Source organism: Notamacropus eugenii, chromosome 3, assembly GCF_028372415.1.
Source record: "Notamacropus eugenii isolate mMacEug1 chromosome 3, mMacEug1.pri_v2, whole genome shotgun sequence".
NCBI lineage: Eukaryota > Metazoa > Chordata > Mammalia > Diprotodontia > Macropodidae > Notamacropus > Notamacropus eugenii.
Genome location: NC_092874.1, coordinates 432960609 through 432987108, shown reverse-complemented (window position 1 = coordinate 432987108; position 26500 = coordinate 432960609). Strand labels below are relative to the sequence as shown.

General features: G+C 42.4%; 1 protein-coding gene across 1 annotated transcript in view; it reads left to right on the top strand.

Moving 5' to 3' along the window:
• The window catches only part of SYN2 (synapsin II), a 255075-nt gene that overhangs the window by 92352 nt on the left and 136223 nt on the right, over window positions 1–26500 (top strand). The gene's annotated exons all lie outside the window — the stretch shown is intronic.

Below are 26500 nucleotides of genomic sequence, written 5' to 3'. Positions count from 1 at the left end.
CCTCAAGGAACTCACATACTCATGGGGGAGACAACATGCAGACAGTTGCACATCCAAGGTGTTCATTTCTCTTTCCCAAACTCTTATAGCCCTTAGGATGTCAATCATACTAAATCATCTCCACCCCACAAAAGTGAGCGTTTTACATTAATAGTCCATTAGTGGATGTGTGTGTGTGTGAGTTTGAGGGATGATCACCTGACCTTGGTAGAAAGTATTGGGCTAGGAATCCAAAGACCATAGCATCATGGGTCTGGCATCTAGAAGAAAACTCAGAAACCATGTAGCTCAAGCCCCCTCATTTGATACACGGGGAAACTGAGGCCCAGGGATGTTAAATATCTTGTACCAGGTGACACAGGTGTAATGGCAAGCAAAGTAGGATCTTTTGCTGTTTTTGTTTTATACCAAGAAGTATAATGCCTCTATTTGAATGTGATTAAAGAAGATATTCTCCACCCATTGATGGGCCTGCCCATTGAGGGAAGCTTGATTAGGGGAGTTGTTTTGTAGGATGGTCCCAAGTACCTTTTGTTTTCTCTATTGATGTACTGGGTCAAAGGGTCATACCCTCTGGCTCTGAAAAGTATATAACTATCTGAGAGTGAGGTTTTACTTTGGGGTTTAGTTTTTGGAAGAAAGTTTGTGTGCCCAGATGAGACTCTGGGAAGCCACAAAGCAGCCCCCCCTGGCTTTGAAAATCCAGATGTTGGTGCTTCCCTCTCTGGTAAAGATAGAAGCAGATCAAAGAACCTGTGGTAGCAGCTGCCCTGTATATGTTGCGGTGCTTACTGATACAACAAGTCAAAGATGTTGGAGTTGGTATTAGATCTCAGGTCTTCATCCTCCAGACCCACACTCTTTCTCTCTAGGTCTTATCCCATCTCTGACACTGAGACAATTTGATTCTTGATCTCTTAATATATGAAGTGGAGATAATCTTTCCCATCATGGTCACATCACAAGGATGTTTGATTCAAGAATCATTTATTATTTTTGCTCTTAAAAGTTTTTATAATATTGCTTTTACATCACCTTAATTTTAAATATATCTCTTCCCTTTCTATACTTCAGAGATCCACTACTTGTAACAGGGAATAAAAGAGAAAAAGCAGCTCCGGCAACTGAGCCTAACAGTTTGTGCAATGATCTGTTCCCATAGTTCCCCACCTCTGCAAAGATAGAAGGGAAGGGCATCTTTCTCTTCTTCTCAGGAACTACACTTGGTCATCAATAATGACACAACATTCAGTTTTGCTATTATTGTTTCCACTTACATTGTTGTAGTTGTGTGTATTGTTTACCTTCTTCCATTTCACTTTGCATCGGTTTCATATAAGTCTTCCAATGCTTCTCTTACATCCATGTGCTGTCATTTCAACTGACATTTATTGTGCTTACTATGTGCTGGGGCATGAGTGGCATTGTGTCAGTGAACAGAGAGATGGTCTTGGAGTCAGTGGTATCTGGGTTCATGCCCCACTTCTGACATATCTTGGCTGTGTGATAATTGGCCAAGTCACATTCTCAGGGCCCTGGGCAATTCTGTAAGCCTTTTAATTACACCAAATTTGCTGATCTACATTGGTAGAGGCAACTTTCTCACCTGATGAAATAACAGTGTGGTCACCTACACCAAAAAGAGTCAGGCACTGGTCTAGGCACTAGGCATTTAAAATTCCAAACAAAAGAATCTGTAAACTTAAGGACTTTAAGTTCTATTAGGTCTTGGGGATCGAATAAAATAATCACTAGATAGTGCTTTGGAACTATAAAATGCTATCCAAATTAAGAGATCATTACTATTAATTTGGCTCACTCAGAATCTTACAGCAGGTCAGTGGGAGGGCTGGGAAGAGAACTCAGGTGTCCTACCAACCAGACCAGAGCTGCAGAAGGCAATACTCATTCATCTGAATCCTAGTGACATTTTCTCAAGAGTTGTGTTAAAAGAAAACACATGTGTTCTCTGTCCTTTAGTGCCACTTGTTTCAAGAGAATGAACAAATAGGCTTCAGCTGCTCAGCAGCTGACTCCTTATATCTACATCCATCAAGCAGAGCTGAATGCGCTGGACTGTAAGGCTCTTTACCTGTCGAGAATATCCAGACAAGGTCATTGAGCTGACATTGGTGGTGGCTGGATGTCTGTCCATGGTGCTGACTCCAGATGGAAGGAGAGCTGGGAAAGGAGTTGGGGGTGGGGAAAGTAGTGGTAACAGTGCTGAATATAGTACAAAGATCCCTCAACCATAAAAGAAATGGTATCCTGGATTGTGAACAGGATAAGAAAAATGGGGAAGTAAAAAAGGGAGAATAAGATGAAAGGACCAAATTGAAGTGAAGCAATTCCTAAGTAGAGAAGAAAAAGTGAGATTAAGTGTAGAGATCCAAGGAGAAAATGAAATGAGGAGATATGTCGGGAACCCTCTGATATGTACTCCCTAGGTGATTTAGGGTAAGTCATCTGCCTCAGTTTCTTCATTTGTAAAGTGAAAAGAACAAGAATAGATGACCTTTGAGGTCTCTTGCTTTAAATTTCTGATTCTATGAACCTCCCTGATTATAGTGTCATGAGAGGAAATGGTTATTTCTTTAGGGAGTCTGTGTCTTTATTTGAGAGAGAAGCAGAGGGGAGATGCAGATTAAGCATCCCCCCAACCCCTGAAAAAAAGCTGATTTTAGTCAAACCTTTAGCATCATTGCTTCAATTGTAAATTCATCCATAGATATTTGTGGAGCATTAATATGTGCCCATATATGCCAGGGGTTTCTCTTCAGCCATCTTCATACTGCTATGCTTGTATGGTCTACTTCTCACCTAAGTGGTACTCCAGCCCCCACCTAGGGACCCCAAGTTCCTGATTGATGAGAAGCCTCCCTATTTAGCCCCCATCCAGACCTACCCTGATGCTCCCTAGCAATCTTTATGTCACGTTAACTATCGTTCCTCTCATTACCTCTCCATTTCTAGCTCTGAGAAATCAAATTGACACTCCTACTTTTGGAAAAGTGGTGTTAATCAATCAACTTTCAACTCTAATCCCCATCCCTGTGATTTCGTGATGAAAACATTCCTCCCTGGCCACCTTATGTTTGCTGCATTTCTCTATTAGAATATAAAATCCTTGAGAGTAGGGACAGACTTGCTTTTTATATTTTTGTCTCCCAGTTCTTAGTGTCTGACATGTAGTCAGTCAATAAGCATTTATTCAGTGCAGCTGGGTGGCACAATGGATAGAGTGCTGGTCCTGGAGTCAGGAGGACCTGAGTTCAAATCTTGCCCCAGACACTTACTAGCTGTGTGACCCTGGACAAGTCACTTAACCCTGTTTGTCTCGGTTTCTTCATCTATAAAATGGGCTGGAGAAGGAAATGGCTAATGCTCCAGTATCTTTGCCAAGAAAACCCAAAATGGAGTCACAAAGAATCAGTTACGACTAAACACCCAAACAACTACTATGTGCCAGTCCCCATGATAAGTGGGGTAGACAGAAACATGATAAGCCCTTAATAATTTTTTAAAAATTATGTATTCATTTAATTCACTCAGTTTCAAAAAAAGCGTAGCAGGCACAATCAGCAGAAATCTCCACTTAATTTTATGAATTCCTCATTCAATTGATGGGATTAGAGGGTTGGACCCTCTTCATGCTCACTCCAGCTACAGAAATGTAGGGTGTCCCAAAAGTCTTAGTGTAGGTTTAAGCTATTAAAGCTTGAGACTTAAGCTACTAAGTTTAAAATTGAAGCAACTGAAGCAAAAGTCCAAAGACTTTGGGGACACTCTGTACCTGACAGTGTTCCTGGACTCCAAGAGTCTTCTCTAGCCAAGCTGCAGAGAAAAGCCTGACATCCAGAAAAAGATAGATAACTCAGGCTACAGGGAAGGTTGTCAGAGCCCAGGGAGTAGTGGAAGCTATGGAGAGTCAGAGAAAGGAGAGGTCATGTGGGCTTGGGTAGACTGAGAAGCCTTCCTGGAACAAGGGGGACTTTAGCTGGGCCTGGAATGATGGGTACAACTTGGAAAGGTGAAGAACCACTGAAATGACTCTCTGGACCTGGGAGGGAAGTAGAGATGGCATTTCCAGGAATGTGCAAGGCAGGCTCCCCTCCCATTCAGAGCTGTTGGAACTCTGAATTATTTCCCTTTAATGCTGCCTCTGCAGAGCAGTAGGCAGCATTCACAGATGCTAGTTCCTTTCAGATTGGGTGACACATTTTAAAAATGTGATGCTTGATCAGGGATACTTTCTGTGCTGTCTCTGAGCCTGGGCTGGAGAATGAAAAAACATGATCTATGCTCTCAAGGAGCTCACATTCTGAGGGAGGGAATGAATTGCAAATATTTATGTTCATTCAGTGTAAATGGAAGGTAATTTCTTAGAGAAAGGGGTATACCAGAAAGCAAAAGATGAGCTATGAGATATCTCTTGAGAGACTCCAAGGAAGCTAGAAGGGGGACGTTAGGAGGGAGGGAATCCAAGACATGAGGGACATGCAATACAAAGGCATGGGGGTGGGAGGTGGGGTGTCATGTGCAAGGGACAGCAAGTAGGTGAGTGTAGCTGGATTGCAGAGAGTGTAGAGAGGCATTCTGTCGCTATACAGTCATTTTTCAGTTGTGTCTCAATCTTTATGACCCCATTAGGGCTTTCTTGGCAAAGATACTGGAGTGGTTTGCCATTTCCTTCTTCGGCTCATTTTACAGATGAAGAAACTGAGGCAAACAGGATTAAGGGACTTGCCTATGATCACACAGCTAGGAAGTGTTTGAGGCCATATTTGAACTCAGGAAGATGAGTCTTCCTGACTCCACAGGTGCTCTATCTGCTTCACCACCTAGCTGCCCACTTTGAGGGGAGTCAGGCATAAAAATACTGGAAAGGTAGAAAGGGTCCGCTTAATGAAGAACTTTAAATGCCAAACAGAGGACTTGATATTTGATCCTAGTGATACTAGGGAGCCCCTGAAGTTTACTGGGTGAGAGAGGTGACATGGTCACAACTATGCTTTAGGGAAACCACTTTGGCAGTTGAGTGAAGGATGAACTAGAGAGGGATAAGACATGAGTAAGAGAGACCAGTTAGTATGGGGGAGAGGGAGTAAGGCCCCACATCAGGGGTGGCTGTGTGAGTGAAGGGGATAGACCAAATGTGGCAACAGATTGGATATGTGCAGAGAGCAAGGAGTTACTAACTGACACAGAGCTTACTTGCCTGGGTGACTGGGAGGATGGGGGCACCCTTGTATCTTCCAGGACAATGTAATCTCTCAGAGCAAGGGGGCAGTATCAGATTGTGTGCTTGTATCACTAGGTCCGGTGCAGCTCCTTATACATAGTACGCACATGATAAATATTTGCTGAATTGATTTAACAATCTAGTGACTCATTAGGTCAGACTGCTCAGGCTTATTCTTGATTTCTGTGGGAGCAGATGGCTGAATGTTATTCTCTCCAAGTTATTTTAAATGAGCAAGTCAAGGAATTTAAAAGGCTGTGTTCTCTAGTATGGTGCTGGGAGGAGGGGGGAATAGTGAGGTAGGGTGGAAGAACGTGTGTGTGTGTGTGAGAAAGAGAGAGAGAGAGAGAGAGAGAGAGAGAGAGAGAGAGAGAGAGAGAGAGAGAGAGAGATGGAGAGAAAGAGAGAGAGAGAGATGGAGAGAGAGAGAGAGAGATGGAGAGAAAGAGAGAGAGAGATGGAGAGAGGGAGAGGGAGAGAGAGAGGGAGAGGGAGAGAGAGAGAGCGATGGAGAGAAAGAGAGAGAGAGAGAGATAGATGGAGAGAGGGAGAGGGAGAGAGAGAGGGAGGGGGAGAGAGAGAGAGATGGAGAGAAAGAGAGAGAGAGAGAGAGAGATGGAGAGAGGGAGAGGGAGAGAGAGAGGGAGGGGGAGAGAGAGAGCGATGGAGAGAAAGAGAGAGAGAGAGAGAGAGAGAGATGGAGAGAGGGAGAGGGAGAGAGAGAGGGAGGGGGAGAGAGAGAGAGAGATGGAGAGAAAGAGAGAGAGAGAGAGAGAGAGAGAGAGATGGAGAGAGGGAGAGGGAGAGAGAGAGGGAGGGGGAGAGAGAGAGATGGAGAGAAAGAGAGAGAGAGAGAGAGATGGAGAGAAAGAGAGAGAGAGAGAGAGATGGAGAGAGGGAGAGGGAGAGAGAGAGGGAGGGGGAGAGAGAGAGAGATGAAAGAGAGAGAGAGAGAGAGAGAGAGAGAGAGAGAGAGATGGAGAGAGGGAGAGGGAGAGAGAGAGGGAGGGGGAGAGAGAGAGAGAGATGGAGAGAAAGAGAGAGAGAGAGAGAGAGATGGAGAGAAAGAGAGAGAGAGAGATGGAGAGAAAGAGAGAGAGAGATGGAGAGAGAGAGAGAGAGATGGAGAGAAAGAGAGAGAGAGAGATGGAGAGAAAGAGAGAGAGAGATGGAGAGAGAGAGAGAGAGATGGAGAGAGAGAGAGAGAGATGGAGAGAAGAGAGAGAGAGAGAGAGAGAGAGAGAGAGAGAGAGAGAGAGATGGAGAGAGAGAGGGAGGGAGAGAGAGAGGGGAGAGGGAGAGGGAGAGAGAGAGGGAGGGAGAGAGAGATGTAGCCAGGAAAGAGAATGAACATGATGTAATGAGAGTTAAAGATTTTTCCAGTCCATTCACAGGTCTCAGGTGGAGCCCATTAAGGGAAGTTTGATTAGGGGAGGCCTGTTTTGTAGGAAGGCCCACATCTTTTGTTAATTAATGAAGCACTGGTTCACTAGAGTTGTGATGCCCTCTGGCTTTGAAAAGCGTGTGTGTATATATTCTCTGAGGTGAGGTTTTACTTTGGGTCTTACTCTTTGGAAGAAGATTCATGTGTCAGAAGAGACTCTGGGTAGCCGTTAAGGAGCCTCTGGTTTTGAAAACTCAGATGTTGGCGCTTCTGTCTCTGGTAACTAGGTATGTATGTAATGGTCAGACAGTTGGATTTGTCTGTTGATCTATGATGTATGTATTGCTTATGGTCAGACAGTTAGAGGTCTTGTCTGTTGGTCTTTATTTCTCTGCTTGTATTTTCTCTGTTGGTATATGTGATTAAAGAAGATTGTTGGCCCCTCAAAATTTGCTTTCCTTTTAGAAAAGCAGATCTAAGAACCTGTGGTAGCAGCTCCTCCTGGATGTGTTAGGGTGCTTTCTGCTACACATGGATAGAATCCAGAGTTACCTGCTTAGAGAAGAAGACAGACAGGGAGAAGAGAAGGGCAAGGTTAAGATGAAGAGATAGGCATACCAAATAAGGGGTCTTAATACTGTAGGTCACAGGACCATAGTTGTAGAACTAGAAGGGATAACAGAGGTCAAGTTCAATTCCCTCAATATATAGCTGAGAAAATTTGCCTCACACTAGTCCTATGAGAAAGGGAATGTAATTTGTAAATTTATGTTACATTGTAAATGTAAAAATGTAATATTATCCCCATTTTATAGATGAGGAAACTGAGGCTCATGGGCTTTCCAGTGGTCCCAATGGTAGTCAATATCAGAGCAGGGATGTGAATTTGCATAGATATACATCACCAGGTCTTTTGATTCTAAATTCAAACTTCTTTCTACCTCCATATCCCTTTTCTTAACTCCAGGACTCTGGAGCCCAATCATTTCCCCCTGGAATTTCTCAGGATTTCTTTCTGGACTCAGGTGAGCCAGGTTCCATTCTTTTCAGTAGGTAGTATGTGATGGAAGACAGATTGGAGTCCAGCACATAGGATTGTTGCAGCCCTCAGAGCTCACCAGTGATTGCCTTGTGCTTTGAGAAAGGAAACTGCTCATGGACTCTAGCTCTTAGCTCAGCTCTCTTTTTCAGGAGAGAGAAGAGCTAAGAACAGATAAATTTACACTTCTACTAACATACACACACACACACACACACACAAAACACACCAGAATTCATCCATGTTCTAGTTTGCCCTGCACTGAAAGTGACTGCCTGCATCATTAATGACTAGGATTGGATGAGAAATTTGATTTCTGCCATTCATGCATTTGAATTAGGAAAATATTAGTTCATATGGATGTAGCTGTGCCAGCCTAGGGCTACACATCTGTCAGTGCACTAAAGGAACAGGTAGTATAAAGGAGAATCCTGTTTTCCACTATTCAACTCTCACTATTCATGGGCCTCTAGCTATCCATTGACTGTAGAGGAGTCTGTCCCTTCCATGGAGTGGAAGAAAAAGAAGGCTAACTGCCTGGAATCAGTGAAAAACCAGCCATCCCTTGATTCAACCAAGAGTTGATGTGGCTAGCAGAGCATCTTACCTGCCTAATTTCATTTGTTTCTTATAATATTGCCCCCAAAGAGAAGTACTAAAAATACCACTTGTTCCTTTTTGCTAATGAGGAAACACATCCCAAAGTGAGTAAGCAGCAGACCAGGGTTAACTATTCACACAGGAAAAACCAAGTGGATGAAGAATGATTTTTCTTTTGATGGTGTGTAGTTGCATAGGTGCACGTTACCTTCAGCTTAGACAAACACTGAAGATGGATCCAGAATTGGGCCCAGAATTAAACACGAGGTTAACACAGTACCTGACACATAGTAGGGGCTTAATAAATGTTTACTGACTTCTTGGCTTCCTTTAAGTGTCAACTAAAATCCCACTTTCTATAGCTGTGACTAAATGATGACATAGATAGAGTGCCAGGCCTGGAGTCAGGAAAGCTTCAGATACTTACTGTAGAACCCTGGGAAATTTACTTAACCTTATTTGCCTCAGTTTTCTTATCTGTAAAATGAGTTGGAGAAGGAAATAGCAAGCTACTCCAGTATGTCTGCCAAGAAAATCCTCAAATGGGTGAACGAAGAGTTGGACATGATTGAAAATTACTAAATAACAGCAAAATTCCACCTTTTGTAGATAAGTTTCTCCAACCTTTTTAAATTCTAGTACCTTCCCTCTCTTAATCATTTATTTATCCTGTGTATAGCTTGTTTGTACATATCTTTGTTTGTTGTCACCTCCTTTAAATTCTGAGTTCCTTGAGCAGGTAGGGTCTGTCTTTCCTTCTTTTTGTATCTCCCATGCTTAGCATAGTGCCCAGCACATAGTAGGTGTTTAATAGATGTTGATTGATTGAGGAAGGGAACCTTCTGGGCTACATTTGGGAAACTATGCAGCACTTTTAATGACCTTAAGCTTCTCCCCCCAACAAAAGCCTAGTCTTTTAAACATCAGTCTTCCCTTTGTCCAGGGATTAGTGGAGCATCATGTTCTTCAAAGACTTAAAGTTGAAGACCATGAAACAGATAATGGGTAAATGGGACACATGATGGACTGTATAATATTACCAACGGTGAATTTCATGGCAGCAGTGGTATAGGACGACCAGAAATGGTAGTGGGCTGATCCTATAGCAAGAATGAGGGATGAATGATGGATAAGATGGGGACTCCTTGCATTGGGTCTGCCTACTTATTCCTCTTTCCTGTGCAGTCTTCACTCCCATGCCAGGATGAAGCAGCAGAGGAGAATTTCAGGGGAGGGATAGGCACAGAGTAGATGGTGAATGAAGGAATGAATTCTAGACTCAGAATCATAGGATTGTAGATGTGAAGAGATGGAAAAGGAACTCAGAAGCTCTCTACTCCAGTCCCCTTGTTTTTCAGGTGATCCTGAGGCTGAGAGTTGCTTGCATGGGGTTACAAGGTAAGGTTTAGAGGCAGTCCTTCTGACAGTCCCAAGTCCTTCTGACTCCAAGCCCAGCACTCTATTACATTCCATCTCTTTTCCCCTCTCCCCACAAGAAGAAGGTTCTATCGGGAGCATATGAATGAAGAGTGAGCTATGGGAGAAGATAATGTTTCCTGCAAAGCCATGGCCTTTAGGGTAGCTTTATCTTTGGAAAGGAAAGTCAGTCATCCTGGGAAAACTTTATGCACATGATTTCCTTTAAGTTGATTAACCTTCTCCTTCATTGGACTGGGCAGCAGTGGCTGCACTTAGATGGTATGTGCCCTGATATCGACAATCTGCTTAGAAAATGGATTAGCAGGTGCTTAATCCCATCTAAGAGCTAGGCTGGTTAATGACGTCACGTAATCGGCTTGGGTAATGTCATTTCTTTGCCTTGATCATAGTAATTGTCACCTCGGGAGCAGTCAAGTTGCTGGCATCATTCCCATCCAAAATTACTTACTCTGTGGGTGCCTCAAGGGTGGTGGGGATGGTGATATTTTTCTTTACCACTGCCTAATGAGGATGGGCTAAGCGATTTCTTCATCATGCAGGAAGAGATAGGTTTAATCTAATTCTGCCCTAGTAGTGATAGAACCTAATCTAGCTTTGGGGGATTATAGAATTGGGATCTGGAAGGAGCCAAAGATCAAATTCCTTTTTATTTTTAAGTTTCATTGACACCTTTTCTTTTTCATCATGATCACATCCCAATATCACCCCATCTGTGGAACTCTCCTTTGTAACAGGGAAAAATATGTTAAAAAATCAAACTGGTAGAGATAGCTCCTGAGCATGGAAGCAACATTCTCCTCCCATCATCTCCCATTTCCTTTCAACCAAGAGGAGGTCTGTAAATTCCCAGGTCTCTGGGATTGAGAATGATCACCAGGATTAATCAGAGTTGGACTTTCTTGCAGTGCTATTTTTTCTTGACATTATTGTAGTAATTGTGCAGATTTTTTTATGTGTTGCTTATTTCCTTCTGCTTATGTTCGTGCAAGTCTTCCCATATTTCTTTGAATTTCTTTCTATTTTTATTTCCTACTGCCTAATTACTTCCATTATAGTTATGTACCATTTTACTGCCAATAACTAATCAATGGAACCCATTCTATGTCAAATCTTTTTCTTCCTTCCTTCTTTTCTTTTCTTGCTTCTTTTCCCTTCTTCCCTCTCCTTCTTTTCCTTCCTTTCTTCTTTCCTTGCTTTTTTCTCCCTCCCTCCCTCAGTCCTTTCCTTCCTTCCTTTCTCTTTCCATTTCTCCCTTTTCCTCTCTCTCTTTCCCTTCCTTTCTTTCTTATTCATTAAACATTTTTTGAGCCTCAAATTCTCTCCCTCTCCCCAGCCCACTATAAAGGAGGGCAGCCTTTGTGAAGAAGAGGCCTGCCATCCTTGGCACCACTACCAACTGCCAATCAATTGCCACTAAAGGGCAGGTAAACCTAAGAGTCCCAGGAGTAGTGGTGGTTCCCAGACCACTGACTGTACTTCTAGACCAATCTCTGAAACCATCATAGAAGGAGCCATCTTCTGTGATGATACAGCTCTCTGCCTCCTCAGCAGCCACAGCTACTGAAGACTCAGAAATGGAAGCTCTCACACTGTCAAAGTCCTTGACATTGTCAAATGACTCAGTGTCCACTCAATGCCAGATGTGGCTTTATTAGTGGGAATGTTATTAAAGAAATTTTTTAACATCTGCTTTGCCATTCCCCCCTAAGAAATATTGACCCTCCCCAGCTGTACTGCATGTGAACCCTTACTATATGAGTCGTCTCTATTAGAAGGCAAACCCTTCATTTTTCAATTTGTATATTCATTCCTTTGCATAGGTCTTGGCACAGAGTTAACATTTAAATGCTTTTTCACTCATCCATCCATCCATCCATCCATCCATCCATCCATTCGTTCATTTATTCATTCATTCAGAGAAAGTGCTGCTGAGAATATGTTGGTCTCTCTAGGGACTTTCTGTCTTTAAACTCCTTGGAAACCACCTCATTTTATTGATCAGGAAACCTATCTGCCTAAGTTTCTTCGGGCTGTAAGTCCCAGAGATTTCCCCCATTGAATCCAAATCATTGCTCTTTCTGCTCTGCTATAAGACCCTCCCGTTTCCTTCTGTTATTTAGGAAACTCTGTCTTGCTTCTTAAATAATTAGAAACCTTGAACAAATTCATAAGAATATCCAGATGTCTTGTAGAGCAGCTGTGTTCAGAGGGAACCTTTCTATCATCTTCCAGATTTCCTCTTTTTCAGGTCTCTCTCTTCTATACCAGAGATCTCTGCCCCAGGACGTGCTTAAAGTTCATGATGGCTTTTTTGCGGCAGCTGCTCTGCTACTGATACCAAACTGTTTTGTTTCCCTCTTATGATTGAAGTGCTTATCATGGTCTAAGTTATGAAGTTCAGAAGACCTGGGTTAGGATCCTGGCTCTGAAACTTCCTACCTATGCAGCTCTGGCCAAGACCTTAATAAATGGTATTTATAGAACACCTACTATGTGCTAAGTGCATTACAATTATTATTTCACTTAATCCTCACAACAATCCTAGGAGGTAGGCACTATTATTATCCCCATTTTGTAGATGAGGAAACTGAGGAAAACAAGGTTAAGTGACTTGACCAGGGTCACACAGCTAGTAAGCATTTCAGACTGGATTGAAACTCAGGTCTTCCTGACTCCAGGCTCAGTGCTCTGTGTACTAGACCACCATCTAAGCAACCTGTGTTTGAAAGAAGAGAGTGATGGCCTGTGGTATAATGAAAATGGTATTTTAGAGTCAAAGGACTTATTTTCAAATCCCAGCTGTTCTATTTACTAGTTGTGTGATCTTGGGAAAATAATTTACCTAGCTGGGCCTCAGTTTCCTCATCTGTAAAATGAGAGGATTAGATTAGGTGAACTCTCGGGTCCCTGTGATTCTATAAAGAGGTTGGATATGTAAAGTAGGGCCAGATTATGGGGGATTTTATGGGAGGTGAGTCAAAGTGACTTGAAACAGAGAAGGTATATTTTGGTCCTAAGGAAAATGAAAAGATAGGAGAAATGCCTTTTTGTTTTCTTGTAAAGTGTTAAATGATAGAGAACCAAAGCCTTCCGACTTTGAGATAAAACAGCTGCATTTTAGGTGTGGCATCTGTGGGTCTTCAGTAAGATGACCCCAGGTTCAAAGCCCCTCACTTAGTACCATAACTCACACCAATAGTTTTACATTTACCAGCCAGCCAAGCTAACTAATTACAAGCAAAAGGTGTTTAAGTCAAAAAGTATAGCAAATAACTTGACAACACATTCCCCTTTACGTACAAGGAATATGCCCTCTCATGGCAGAGGAGGGTACACATACATAGGAGATGCATGTGGCCCTGGAATACATTCCAGCAACTCATGTGAACAGGATGCATTCGCAGAGGGCACACAAATCAACACACAGCTTTATGATGCAAAACTACCTTGTGGTGATTGTGATTTCCTCACAGTGTTCTCTGCTAGGTACCACTTCTCTGCTCTCTTCTGGGCACTGAATCTAGTGTTGGTCATTGCCCTGTACCTTTTATTATATTCCTGATTGGGCAGCTAAGTGCCACAGTGGACAGAGTGCTGGGCCTGGAGTCAGGAAGACTCATTTTCCTGAGTTCAAATCTGGCCTCAGATATTTATTAGTTGTGTGACCCTGGGCAAATGACTTAACCCTGTTTGCCTCAGTTTCCTCATCTGCAAAATTAGCTAGAGAAGAAAATGGCAAACCATTCCAGTATCTTTGCCAAGAAAACCTCAAATTGGGTCACAGAGTTAGACATGACTGAACAAAAATAAAATATTCCTTACTGTAAGCCTCTTAAGCCCCAAATTTATTTTAGATATTCTGTACCACCCCCCTCAATTCCATGGATGTTGTGTGGGATCTGTCTCATTTCCAAGATGCTTTTTAATTTGCATGGAAATGAAGGTAAGGCAAGAACAAAAGAACAGGTGAGACATCTGGGCTATGTTCTTTCCTTTATTACACATATTGTCTAGGAACAAAAACACACTGACCTTTCCTTGTTTACCTCAGCCTAGCACCACATGGCTGTCTATACAGGCAGATGCCCCTTTCTTCTCTCTTTGGCACCAGACAGAGAGCATTGAAAATAGGAGTTTTTGCATCCTACCACCGCTAACTTTCAAATCTTATTAATTAAGGGATATTAAAATGCAGAACTCCCAGGGGCTTTGCCTCAGAGAACAGTATGGCAACATCTTTGGTGCTAGGAAGTTGTCTGTATGAGTTTGATGTGGAATGGCCTATCAATGTACAGAATCCATCTGCTTTCTGGTTCTGCATGGGCCATGAGCTTTTAGACTGGTTTCGGCTCAGAGCCCAGAAGTAGTGGCTCACCCATCTGTCAAAATCTCTCAGAAAAAGGCAGAAGGCCAGAAAGCTGTGTTGACTCTCCAAAGACAGTCAGGCCTTTTTTTTTGTTAAAGAACCGAGTGACCTTGAAAAGTTAAAATTTCTTAACCTCTCAGCTTCACCCTTGGGTCTTCATCTGCAAAATGAGGGGGTTGGCCCAACTGATCACCAAGGTCCGTTCTAGCTCAGACATCCTGGACTCCAAGAGATGCATTACTGTTAGGTGCTTCAGTTTTTACTTAAACTACAGTGTTTTGTTTTTAAAGTCATTTCTACAACAAAAAAACATAAAAGGAAGAGATTGGGCTAGATGACTTCAGGATGTAAAACCTTTTGAGAGCAGGTCCTGACTTCAGTCTCAATTTTATAATATACATATATATATATTCATCCCTTTCCACAGTGCTTGGCACATAGTTAATACTTAATAAATGCTTTTCTTTCATTCATTCACTCACAGGTTGGTCTGTGGCAAATTTGGAAAGGAAATGAAGCTGGTTTTCAGGGCCTTCCCACCTCCTTTTATTCCATCCTCTGCCATATACCTCTCAAAGGGGTGGGCACAATGTGGATCAAGGACAGATAACTATCACTTTAGGATGCAGCAGGAATGTATTCATTGACCTCCAATTGGATTCCCCTGCTACTTCCCTTGGAATCTTTACTAGCTTTTGAATTTCTTTTATATAATCATTCCTAACATTGGTCCAGGGGTGGGGAACCTGCAACCTGGAGGCTTCACGTGGCCTTCTAGGTGCTTGGGTACGGCCTTTTGACTGAGTCCAAGTTTTACAGACCCAATCCTTTTATTAAGGGAATTTGTTCTGTGAAATTTGGATTCAGTCAACAGGGCCCCACTTGAGGACCTAAATGGCCAGATATGGCCACAGGTTACTGGGTTAAACCTTTCTTCTAATTAATATCTTTGTTTTCTTAATAAACAGACCCACTTCTAATTACTTTTAATCTGTATCTGTTAATAGAATGTACCTCTCTTTGTAGGGCAGTGGAAAGATCACCATCATCTGTCAGTGAAGTGGAGAAATACTGGTAGAGGGTTAAGAGTGAAAGAAGAATGAATAAGGCCCCTCACAAAAAGGTGGTCCAGCCAGAAACTTACTAGTCAGAAGAGCAGGGCCTCAGGGCAGAGGTTTCCTCCTCCCCTACACCTGAAATCACCTGCTACACCATGATCTTTAGGTCCATATGTCAGAATTGCCTGTCTAGAGTCTCAGAGTCTCCAAAGCTAAAACTCCCCTAATAACTATAATTTTTTAAAAATATCTTCCTCCCTTTAATTCTCTGTTTCCAGGGAGCCCCTGAAAGGTCCATTCCTGAAAAAAAAGGCTTTTAGCAGTTCTCATGTCCATTTTCTCATAACAAGCTACTAGAGCAAGTAGAATTACCCCCATTTTATAGATGAGGAAAATTGAGGTTTGGGGTAAATGGCCCATGGTCACAGAGCAAATAAGAATCCCAAGTGGAATTTGAGCTGAAGTGGTTCCCTCCTGTCACATGACTAGTAAGAGTGTGAGGCAAAAGACAAATCCAGAGCTGTATGAACACAACTATAAAATATTTTTTACACAAATAAAGTCAAATCTAAACAACTGAAAAAATATTAATTGCTTATGGGTAGGCCAAGCCAATATAATAAAAATGACAATTCTACCTAAATCAATCTATTTATTCAGTGCTAATCAAACTATCAAAAAATTGTTTTATGGAGCTAGAAAAAAATAACAAAATTCATATGGAAGAACAAAAGCTCAGATATCAAAGGAATCCATGAAAAAAATGCGAAAGAAGGTAACCTGACTGTACCTGATCTCGAACTGTATAATAAAATAGTAATTATCAAAACAATCTGATACTGGCTAAGAAATAGAGTGGTGGATCAATGGAATAGGTTAGGTAAAAATTACTATAATAATGGTAAATGACCATAATAATCTCGTGTATGATAAATCCAAAGATCTAAGTTTTGGGGAAAAAACCTCATTATTTGACAAAAAACTAGGAAACTTGGAAAACAATATGACAGAAACTAGGTATAGACCAACATTTTATACTGTATGCTAAAATAAGATAAAAATGCGTATATGATTTACGTGTAAAGGGTGATAGCATAAGAGAGCATGGAATAATTTATCTGTCAGATTTATGAATAAGGGAAGCATTTAGTACCAAAGACAATATAGAGAGTGTTACAAAATTTCAATTATATAAATTCTAAAAGTTTTTGCACAAACAAAACCAATACCACAAAAATTATAAGGAAAACAGAAAACTGGGGAAAACTTTTAGACAAGTATCTCTGAGAAAGATCTTATTTCTCAAATACATAGGGAACTGAGTCAAATTTATAAAAATGCAAGTCATTCCCTAATTGATAAGAGGTCAGAGAATATAAACATGCAGTTTTGAGACAAAGAAATCCAAGCTATCTATAGTCATATGAAAAAAATGCTCTAAATCACTATTGATTAGAGAAATGCAAATTAAAACAACTCTGAGGTACCACCTCATATCTATCAGATTGGTTAATATGACAAAAAAGGAAAATGATGGATGTTGGAGGGGATGTGGGAAAACTGGGACACTAATGCATTGTTGGTAGAGTTGTGAAGTGATCCAACCATTCTGGAGAGCAATTTGGAGCTATGCCCAAAGGGCTGTAAAACTGCATACTTCTTGATCTAGCAATACTGCTACTAGGTTTGTATCCCAAAGAGATTATAAAAAAGGGAAAAGGACCAGAATCCCCTTCAATTGGGGAATGGCTGAACAAGCTGTGGTGTATAATCATAATGGAATACTATTATGCTATAAGAAATGACAAGCAGGGTGGAAACCTGGAAAGACTTATATTAACTGATGCATAGTGAACAGAACCAGGAGAATGTTAAATCCAGTAACAGCAGTACTATTTGATGAAGAACTGTGAATGATTTAGTTATACTCAGCAATACAGTGATCCAAGACAATCCCAAAGGACTGATGATAAAGCATATTATCTGCCTCCAGAGAAAGAACTGATATTGTTTAATTACAGGCTGAAGCAGGCTATTTTTCACTTTCTTTTTTTTTCTTCTGAGTCTTCTTGTACAAAATGACTAATATGGAAATGTTTTATATAATTACACATGTATAATCTATATCTGATAGCTTACCATGGGGTAGGGGGGGGATAGAATTTGGAATGCAAAACTTTAAATTAAAATGTTTAAAATAGTAAAATAAAAGAGTCTGAGGCAGAATTTGAACCCAGACCATTCTGACTCCAAGTCCAGCCCCTTATCTTCTATAGCGCACTGCCTCTCTAAGGACATGGCAGGGACTAAATCTCATTTCATCTTTGTATGATGAGCACATAGCCCAGTGCCTTATACGCAGCAGGTATTTAATAAATGTTGATTGAATAAGTGAGTGTGGGAGCTGTGAGTTCAAGATGAAACCTGAAGTCTGTGTTTCTGGCTTGGCATCTTTGAAGTTTGTCCCTTGAACCTGGCAGGGTGGGTATTAAGTGCATCCTTAATATTGACATACATTCTCCTAATTATTGCTCAATATGCTATTCTAGTGATTACAGTTTTCTAAATTTAGACCTGGAAGGAACCTGCAGCCAACCTTATGCGCAACTGTGTGGTGCAGTGGACAGAGCACTAGCCCTGGAATCAGGAAGATCTGAGTTCAAATTTGGCTTTAGATATTTACTAGCTGTGTGACCCTGGGCAAGTCACTTAACTCTGCCTCAGTTTCCTCATCTGTAAAATGAGTTGGAATAGGAAATGGCAAACCACTCCCGTATCTGTGCCAAGAAAACTCCAAACAGGATCAACTGAAAACAAATGAAAATCAAAAAACAGGATCAAATCAAAAAAGGCTAACCTCCCCCCAGCTCTCTCCTTTTACTAATGAGAAAAGAAATGACTGGCCTTAGGTCAAACTATAGCTGAGGCTGGATTAGGAAGAAAGTCCTCACAGATGTTTTCCTTAAATGACAGATCTTAGGTTTCCTGTCTTTTCCTTTTATTCCTTCCTGAATGAGTCTCTGTTATGTTCCCCAAGGCTACCATTAAGAACTTTCTCTTTCTTCCTTGACCCTCTTATGCCAGTCTTTTCCTCCAGTTCTCAGCAGTTCAGCTTCCTAGTCCTGCTCAGCTAAGGGCTCCCTCATCCCCCTTCGCCATACCATACTTCATTACCCATCTGTTTCTCCTTTGTTCCAGTTCTGAGGAAGAGATATGCTTTCTCCAAGTCAGGGCCAACCCCCTTATGCCTTCAATTCCGTCTCCTGTTTCCTCCAAGATTCCATCTCATCGATCATTTGTCTTTGTTGTTGTTGAGTCATTTCAGTCACGTCCAACTCTTGGTGACCTCATTTGGGGTTTTCCTGTCAGAGATACTGGAGTGGTTTTTCCACTTCCTTCTCCAGCTCATTTTACAGATGAGGAAACTAAGGCAAACAGGGGTAAGTGACTTGCGGGGGGTGGGAGGCTGGTCATCACATAGCTAGTAAGTGCCTGAGGCTGGATTCTATCTTTAGTCATTCCCTTTCTACTGGTTGTTTCTTCATTTGTCTGCAGACATGCCCAGTTTCCATTATCCTTAAAATTAATATGATGAAGAACAACCACAAAACCTTTACTAGGGGTCAAGAGAGTGGCATTTGAATTGTGCCTCTAACACTCAGGAGCCCTGTGGGGTGGGGACCTCTCTAAGTCTGTTTCCTCAACTGTGTGATAATAGCGCAATAGCACCCTTCTTATAAGCTGGTTGTGAGGATCAAATTAATATGTGTAAAATTCTGTGCAACCCTTGAAATGCCGCATTAATGTGCGCTATTATCATCATGATCAGTTTATTGTCCTGTGTCTTTGTCTCTTCCGTTACAGTCAAGCACCTAGAAAGTCACTGTCTTTATGGTCCTACTGCCTCCACACTCTTCAGCTCTTTGCCATATGGCTTCTAACCTCAGTACTCTACTGCAACTTCCATCTCCAAGATTACTGATGACCTCATAACTGCTAAATCTGATGGACTTTTCTCAGTTTTCACCCAGCTTGACAGGATATCTTATAACACTGCCAGCCACCACCACCTTCCTGGATATTGCTTCTTCCTTTGTGTCGCCAGAACTTAACACAGTGCCTGGTACATAGTAAATACTTTAAAAATTACTTTTTTGATAGTTTAGATTTTGTTCTTGTATCCCCAGTGCCTGAAACAAGTTCTTCCATGCAGTGGGTGCCTACTAATTGTTGGTTGAATGAAAGAATCCAGGGGACTTTGTGACGAGACTCCTAGTAGGTTGAGAAGATGCATTGTCCCTTTAAGCTGCGACTCTTTCTTTCTGCCAAGTGTTTGAGGGCCCTGAATGAGTCATCCAGGCAGGAGGCATGTGAAGGCGGCAGGATCAGAAGGTTAATTATAGCCAGGGCCTGGCTGAGTCACAGAGACACCTTCTTCAGATTCTCCTTGCTTCTGAGTCTCCTAGGGAGAAAGAGATGGCTCTCCTGGGGATATAGCCTAGATAAATCAAAGGCAGCCAGCAATAATGAGCCACTGCTTCCCAGACAGCAAGAAGGAAAGGATGCTGCCAAGTTGCCAAGAGAAGAAAATGACAGCCCTTTCTCGTTAGCCAGATCTCGGGGTTTTTAAATATTGGGACTTTGTTAAAAGGGTCACATCTCACATTAACTAGCAGCTAGGGAGATGGAAGGGAGCCAGGAATAGGACTGGGGTGGGGGGATAGGAAAGAGAGAAATTGGGAAGAGAAGTGGAAGTGATGGAGAGGGAAGAAACACAGGGAGAGCAAAGGGAGAGAGAGAAGAAAGGATAACAGGGAGGAGAGAAAGGGGTGATGGGAAGGACAGGAGGAGATGCTTGAGCCAAAGGAAGAAAAGGTGGTGACTGAGAAAGATAACAAGAGAGAAGAAGGAGATGTGATGGATGAGATGTGTGTTCGTCCTTCGTTGCCTAAGAAGACCATGCCATCAGAGAAATGATGACATGACTTGCACTTGACTTTGTTTTGAGTTGAGCTCCCTCGACTGTGAGGGTGAGCTGTGCAGGTCACTAGCCTCACTTCTCTTCCAGAGTCATCTGAATCCAGTGACCACATATTCATCAGGATAACTAGAGATGACCCAGGATGAGGCAATTGGGGTTAAGTGACTTGCCCAAGATCACACAGCTAGTGTCAAGTGTCTGAGGTGAGATTTGAACTCAGGTCCTCCTGATTCCTGCACTGGTGCTCTATCCACTGCACCACCTAGCTGCCCTGATGAATGAGATAGGAAAAGGAGAAAAGAGAGGGAGGGAAGAGGAAGAACAGTTTTCATGAGTTGGGGTATGAGTGAGTTACTCAACAATTCCCTCACAAATAAGCCTATGCTCTCCTATGGCATAAAGCAAAAGTCTTGACTGAAACTAAAATTTCAAGAAGTTACCCTTCAGTCCTTTGTTGCTATATAGAGCTTTAGAACTAGAAGCCACCTTATCAATCATCAATCCATTCCCTTTTTATAGAGGAGTAAACTAAGGCCAAGAAAGGTGAATCAACCCAAGGCCACAGAGGTCGTAGTAAGTATCAGATCTGGAATTTGAACTCAGGTCTTCTCAACTCCAAATCCAGTGCTGGCTACTCTACCACGCAGGGACAAGAGCTGTTTGGACTATGAGACTAAAAGAATGTCATAAGTTGTTGAAGGGTTTATGGGGCCTCTGAGATCTCATATAACTTTCTATAAAGTATTATTGTTTATTTGGAAAAGATTAAAGCTCAACACATTGCGTTACAGCTCAAGCTCCTTTCCTCTTCTTCCCTCTGTACCATACTGATCTCAGTACACTCAAGAGACACAAGGAAAAAAACCCCTTAAAATATTTCATCTCTAGGAAGATTGTCCACTTTCCAAAACTTCTGGTAATAGGGGAAAACTTTCTTTTCTATAGAAAAAAGTCATTCCTTCTAATAATGGTGTTGTACAGAAGATAGGCCACCATGCCTGGAACAGGTGGAACCGAGAATGTCTCAATATTCTTGAGGAAAAATTGGCAATCCACTTTAAATGAGCTGCTACAATGGATTCAGGACCTCTGGGACCACATCATCATCAGTCATCCCTTCCCCAAACCATCACTGTGGCATACAGTTGACCTTGAGGTCCTGAAAATGATGCTAGCAAAGCATAAGCTTCTACCCAATTGGAAGATTTGAGATTAATCATTTGTCATTTCCAGACATGAAATCAGACCTCTCAGGACCTGAGTGGCCATGTAGTCTAACTCATTTTATAGGGGAGAAAACCGAAGCCCAGAGTGATTGTGATTTGCCCAAGGTCAAAATATGTAGCAATACTGGGAATTCAACTTATATTCTTGGATTAGAAAGGATAAAATGATAGGACTGGAGTCAGGAAGATTCATCTTCCTGAGTTCAAATCTGGCCTCAGACATTTGCTAGCAGTATGAACCTGGACCAGTCACCTGACCTCGTTTGCCTCAGTTTCCTCATCTGGAAAATGGGCCAGAGAAGGAAATGGCAAGCCATTCCAGTATCTTTACCAAGAAAATCCCAAATGGGGTCATGGAGTGTAGTACAATACTAAAATAGTTGAACAACGAAAACCTTGGGTTAGAGCTGCCTTTAATCTAATATACCCTAGAACTGGCTCTGAAATTTTGTGATTCTGTGACCCAGCATGAGTCTATGGACATAGTAGGAGCTTAATAGAATGTTGAATTGAACTGAATAAAATTGGTGTTACAAGACCTAGACTGGAGTCCTGCTCTGTCAGCTTGGACAAATGGCAGCTTGGTATCAAATAGAGAGCACTGGCATTGGAATTGGAGAATATGGCTTAAAATATTTATATGTGTGACCTCGGACATGCCATTTAGTTTCTCCAGGATCAGTTTCATCCTCTATAGTAATCAATCAAGCAACGTTTATTAAGCACCTACTATATGCCAGGCACTATTGTAAGCACTGGGGATACAAAAAGAAGCAAAAGACAGTCCCCACCCTCCAGGAGCTCACAGAAGAAAGGGGAAGACAACAGGCAGAGAGATACACACAAAGTGAGTCATATACAGAATAAACAGGGACTGAGGGAAGGCACTGGAGTGAAAAGGGGCTGCAGAAAGCTTCCTGTAGACAATGAGGTTTTAGTTTCAACTTAAAGGAAGCCTGAAAAAGCAGTGGACAGAGATGAGGAGGGAGAGCATCCCAGGGGCTGGCCAGAGAAGGTGCCCAGAGCTGACAAATGGAGAGTCTCACTTATGGGACAACCAGCAGGCTCCTATCACTGCATCAAAGAGTATGTGGAGGGCAGTAAGATGTAAGGCTGGAAATGCAGGTGGGGCTATGTGATGAAGGTCTCTGAATGACAAATTGAGCCTTTTCTATTTCTTCCTGGAGGCATCAGGAAGACACTGGAGTTTATTGAATGGGGGAGGCAGGGCTGTATGACAGACATGCAGAACCTGTGTTTTGGGAAAATCACTTTGATGGCTGAATGGAGGATGGATTGGAGCGAACAGAGACTTGAGACAGACAGGACCCTCTCCCCATCTCTCCTAGCAGCTATAGCAATAATCAAAGGGTGAGGGGTGAGGTTCTGCACCAGAGAGGGGGTGATGTTAGAGGGAGATAAGGTATTTGACAAATGCTGCAGAGGTGAAATCAACAGAGCTTGGCAAAAGCTTGGAACTGGGGGTGGTGAGAGATAGTGGGGAGTCTTGGATGACTCCTGGGTTGTGAGCCTCAGGGTGGGGAGATGGTGGTGCCCCCTACAGTAATAGGGAAGTTGAGGGAGGCAAGAGTTTAGAGGGAAAGATAAAATGAAGAGTCTGAACAAGCTGAGCTGTCGGGTCCCTTTCAGCTGCATAGTTACTATCCTACGTTATTAGGCATCACTATTTCTTACCGAGTTTTCTGTTCCATCCTGGTCCCAGACAAGGTTCTTGGAGATTCCTAGCATATAGCACCCTCTACAGTGGCCTGTGGTAGTACAGCAGGTTTACAGAATTCTATCTCTGGCTTGTTACAAACTCCCGGCGGGGGAGGGGGAGAGCACTCCCCAGCTGTCTTCTCTGCCAAGAATGCCTCCAGCCAATCAGAACTGAGACTGTGGGCAGTGTGGTTCCTTCTGCTGCTGGGCAGGGAGCTGGCGGGAAGACAGGGTATAGACTGAGAGCCACGCCCTGTGGCTGAGCCTGGCTCTTGGGGGGGGGGGGGGTCACCATGTGGAGCCCTGCCAGGCAATCTAGTTTTTTATTTGGCCTGGTTCTCCCACTTTCCTTCATAGCCAAAACATAGAAAACCATCCAGAAATGGAGACATTTACTCTGAAGGTTCATAGGCATCAGATTTGACTGAGTTTTTCCTGGGATCTGATTCTGTTATTGTAGGTAGGAAGGATGGGAGTCATTTTCACATGGCATTCTCCCTTCCAAGGCTCTCGTCATCTTAGGTGCTGAAAACCACCGAACTTACTCACAGAACAGCCAGGAGGCTGGCATTAGTGGAGTACATGGTAGGGAATAATTGGGAGTGGGGGAACTGGGTTCTAATTCTGTCTCTGATACTTAACAACTGTGTGTAACCATGAGCAAGTAACTTATTAGTGAGTCTTACTTCTGTCACTTATGAAGTGAAAGATTTAAATGAGATCCTTTATTAACTTCCCTCCAGCTCAAAATCTATGGTCCCAGGAAGGCAGAAAACAATGTGTTAGTGCACGTTTATATCTTCTCCCCTTCCCTGATCACCACAGTGTCTGCACATGTTAGTTATTTAATAAATGCTCTTTGAATTTAATTACACAAAGAATAAGTGAAATCTGTGATTTTGTCAGTGTGGGTGCAGTGGGGTGCTTGAGTGCATGTACTTGGGCCCCAATTCTAAAGTCACATTTCTTTTTAAATATCACATTTCTCCCTGACCTCAAAATACTATCTCAGGCAGTTTCTCCCCAGCTCAAGGACACAGCCTGTCCCAGCAACAAACATTATCTCCCCTCCTGCTATGGTAGCCAGCTGAGCCTATAGAATTCATCACTTAGAGCCATCTGCATACTGACCGAACTGGCTGTGTCCTGGGTCATGATGACATTTACCAGTCACTGACCAATCATATGTATCCTAGACTTAGACATACCTATACTCCCTTACATTAATCTTATCTAACAAGACATTGATGAGAGAAGCCTGATTTTTCCTGGTCAGCCCTGACCACTGGTTGACTTAGTGACGTTTCAGGCCTAAAACCACACCTCCAGGTAGCCCTCCCTTCGAATATTTCCCGATGAATTCTGGTAAAATACCTCTGCAGTAGATACCAAAAGTGCATGTTCCTTAAAGAACTGACCACTGCTTAACCACTCCCTAATCCCACCCTAAAACACTTCATTAGCATATTTGGTACAAGGGATACTATAGAATATCCTATATAAACTTTCCCTGTACCCCCCCTAAGGTTGCAGGTTCCCTAAGAACTCTTGTCTGCTGAAAAGCTTAATAAATCTTTACCTTGACCTCAACAATGCTTGAGTTTGTGAATTTTTCTCCAGATGATCTGCCCCTGGTACCGCAGTGTTTGTGGGAGTCTCACACCCCCTTTCCAGCCCTCATTAGGTATACCCTGGAAACTCCTTCCTTCACCCCAGATTTCAGCTCCATTATAACTTAGGAGGGAAGGCCTAGGGTGTTGCTTGTGGCAAAATCTAAGAAATTAAGACTAAATTAATAAAATTAAATTAATTAAAAATTAAGAGACCAGAGTCTCACAGTTAGTAAGAGCTGAAGCCAGGCCTTCACCATGACCAGGCTGGCACTCTATGCTCTTTCCCATCTTGCTTCTATTGAATTGAGTGATCACAAAATGAATACTCATATGCCATTGGAGAGGGGAACTTTCTGATATTAAAATATATATACATCTATTTTAAAAAGTAATATTAAAGCCATTATGCACAATTAATACAATACACAATCGATAAATATCTATTAAGTGCCTTCTATGTTCCAGGCACTGTCCACATATACAGATGGAACAGTTCTGTGGGCTATCCATCCAACTCCATATTGTAGTCAGGACAATCTATATTTTTCATCTACTTTGTTATTCAGTACAATTCAAATGAATACATATTTATTAATTCTTACTGTGTACTAGGCTCTATGCCAAGTGAAAACAAGTTGACATTGCCCCTGCCTTACAGTTTAACAGTGTGGATGAAACAAACCTTTAGGTAAGTAAAGGATATAAGGTCAACAGTGATAAGGACACAGGAGAGAAGACACAAAAAATTACTATTAAAAAGAAACAGATGAACCTGATAAGGGCCAAGCTAATATGATTTTGAATCAGAATATTTTCCCTTCATCTGATCAGAATGACCAGTCACAACATTCCTGTTCATAGTCCTGTGGCAGGCATAAGCTTCACCAAAAGATGAACAATAATATTTAGAACATTTTTACTGAGTCTTTTGGAGGCACTTTTATCTCTTTTCCATCCCAAGCAGGACAGGTATTATTCCCATCCTCATTTTACAAATGGAGAAACTGAGACTCCCAGGGGTGAAATGACTAGTCTAAGGTTATAGAATCTTACATTGGAAGAGGGCTTAGGCATCATCCAGCACTACTGCCTGCCTGGTGTAGGAGTCCCACAACCTCCATAATATCCCGGACTGGTGGCCATTTAGTCTCTGCTTGAATATTTCCAGTAAAAGGGAGCTCATCACTTTTCAAGACAGTTAATACAGGTTGTGTCAGCATTGGATCCAAAACCCAAGCTTACCTGTTTCTGAGGTCAGTGCTCTTATCTCTACAAGAGGGCCACCAGGAATGGGGGTCCTCTACTTTGAGAGGTAGTTTGGCACTTGGCGAAAGAATCCTGTTTAGGGTCAAGTGACATAGGTTTGAAGCACATCTCTGCTTCTCACTAACTATATGACCTCTGGCATGTTAATTCAACCTTCAGGGTCTCAGTTTCCTCATCTGTCCAAAATGGGCATTGCCAGGTTCTCTAAAGCCTCTTCCAGTTTAGAATCTGATGATCCTTTCACAGGGGAGGGTGTCTTTTATCTCATACTGTGGGAACTAATGCTACAGGGCATTCACCTCCTTCCCTCCCCATGTGGCAAACCAACCCCTCCTGCTACTGTTGCCTCCCAAGGCTCACGTCGGGGCTCATTCTGGGGCCGTTACTGTTCTCTTGAGTCCACCAGGCCAGGAGGACTGGAGGGGGTGGAGAGAGCAGATCAAAACAGGTCCAAGAGGTACAGGTGTGCCCTGGCCTTCCCGGTGGCCAGTCTGTCAGGTCCCTTCAGGGAACTGACTAAGCACAGCCTGGTACACTTTTCAGGCCTTTCCAAGAGTCAGGAGGCG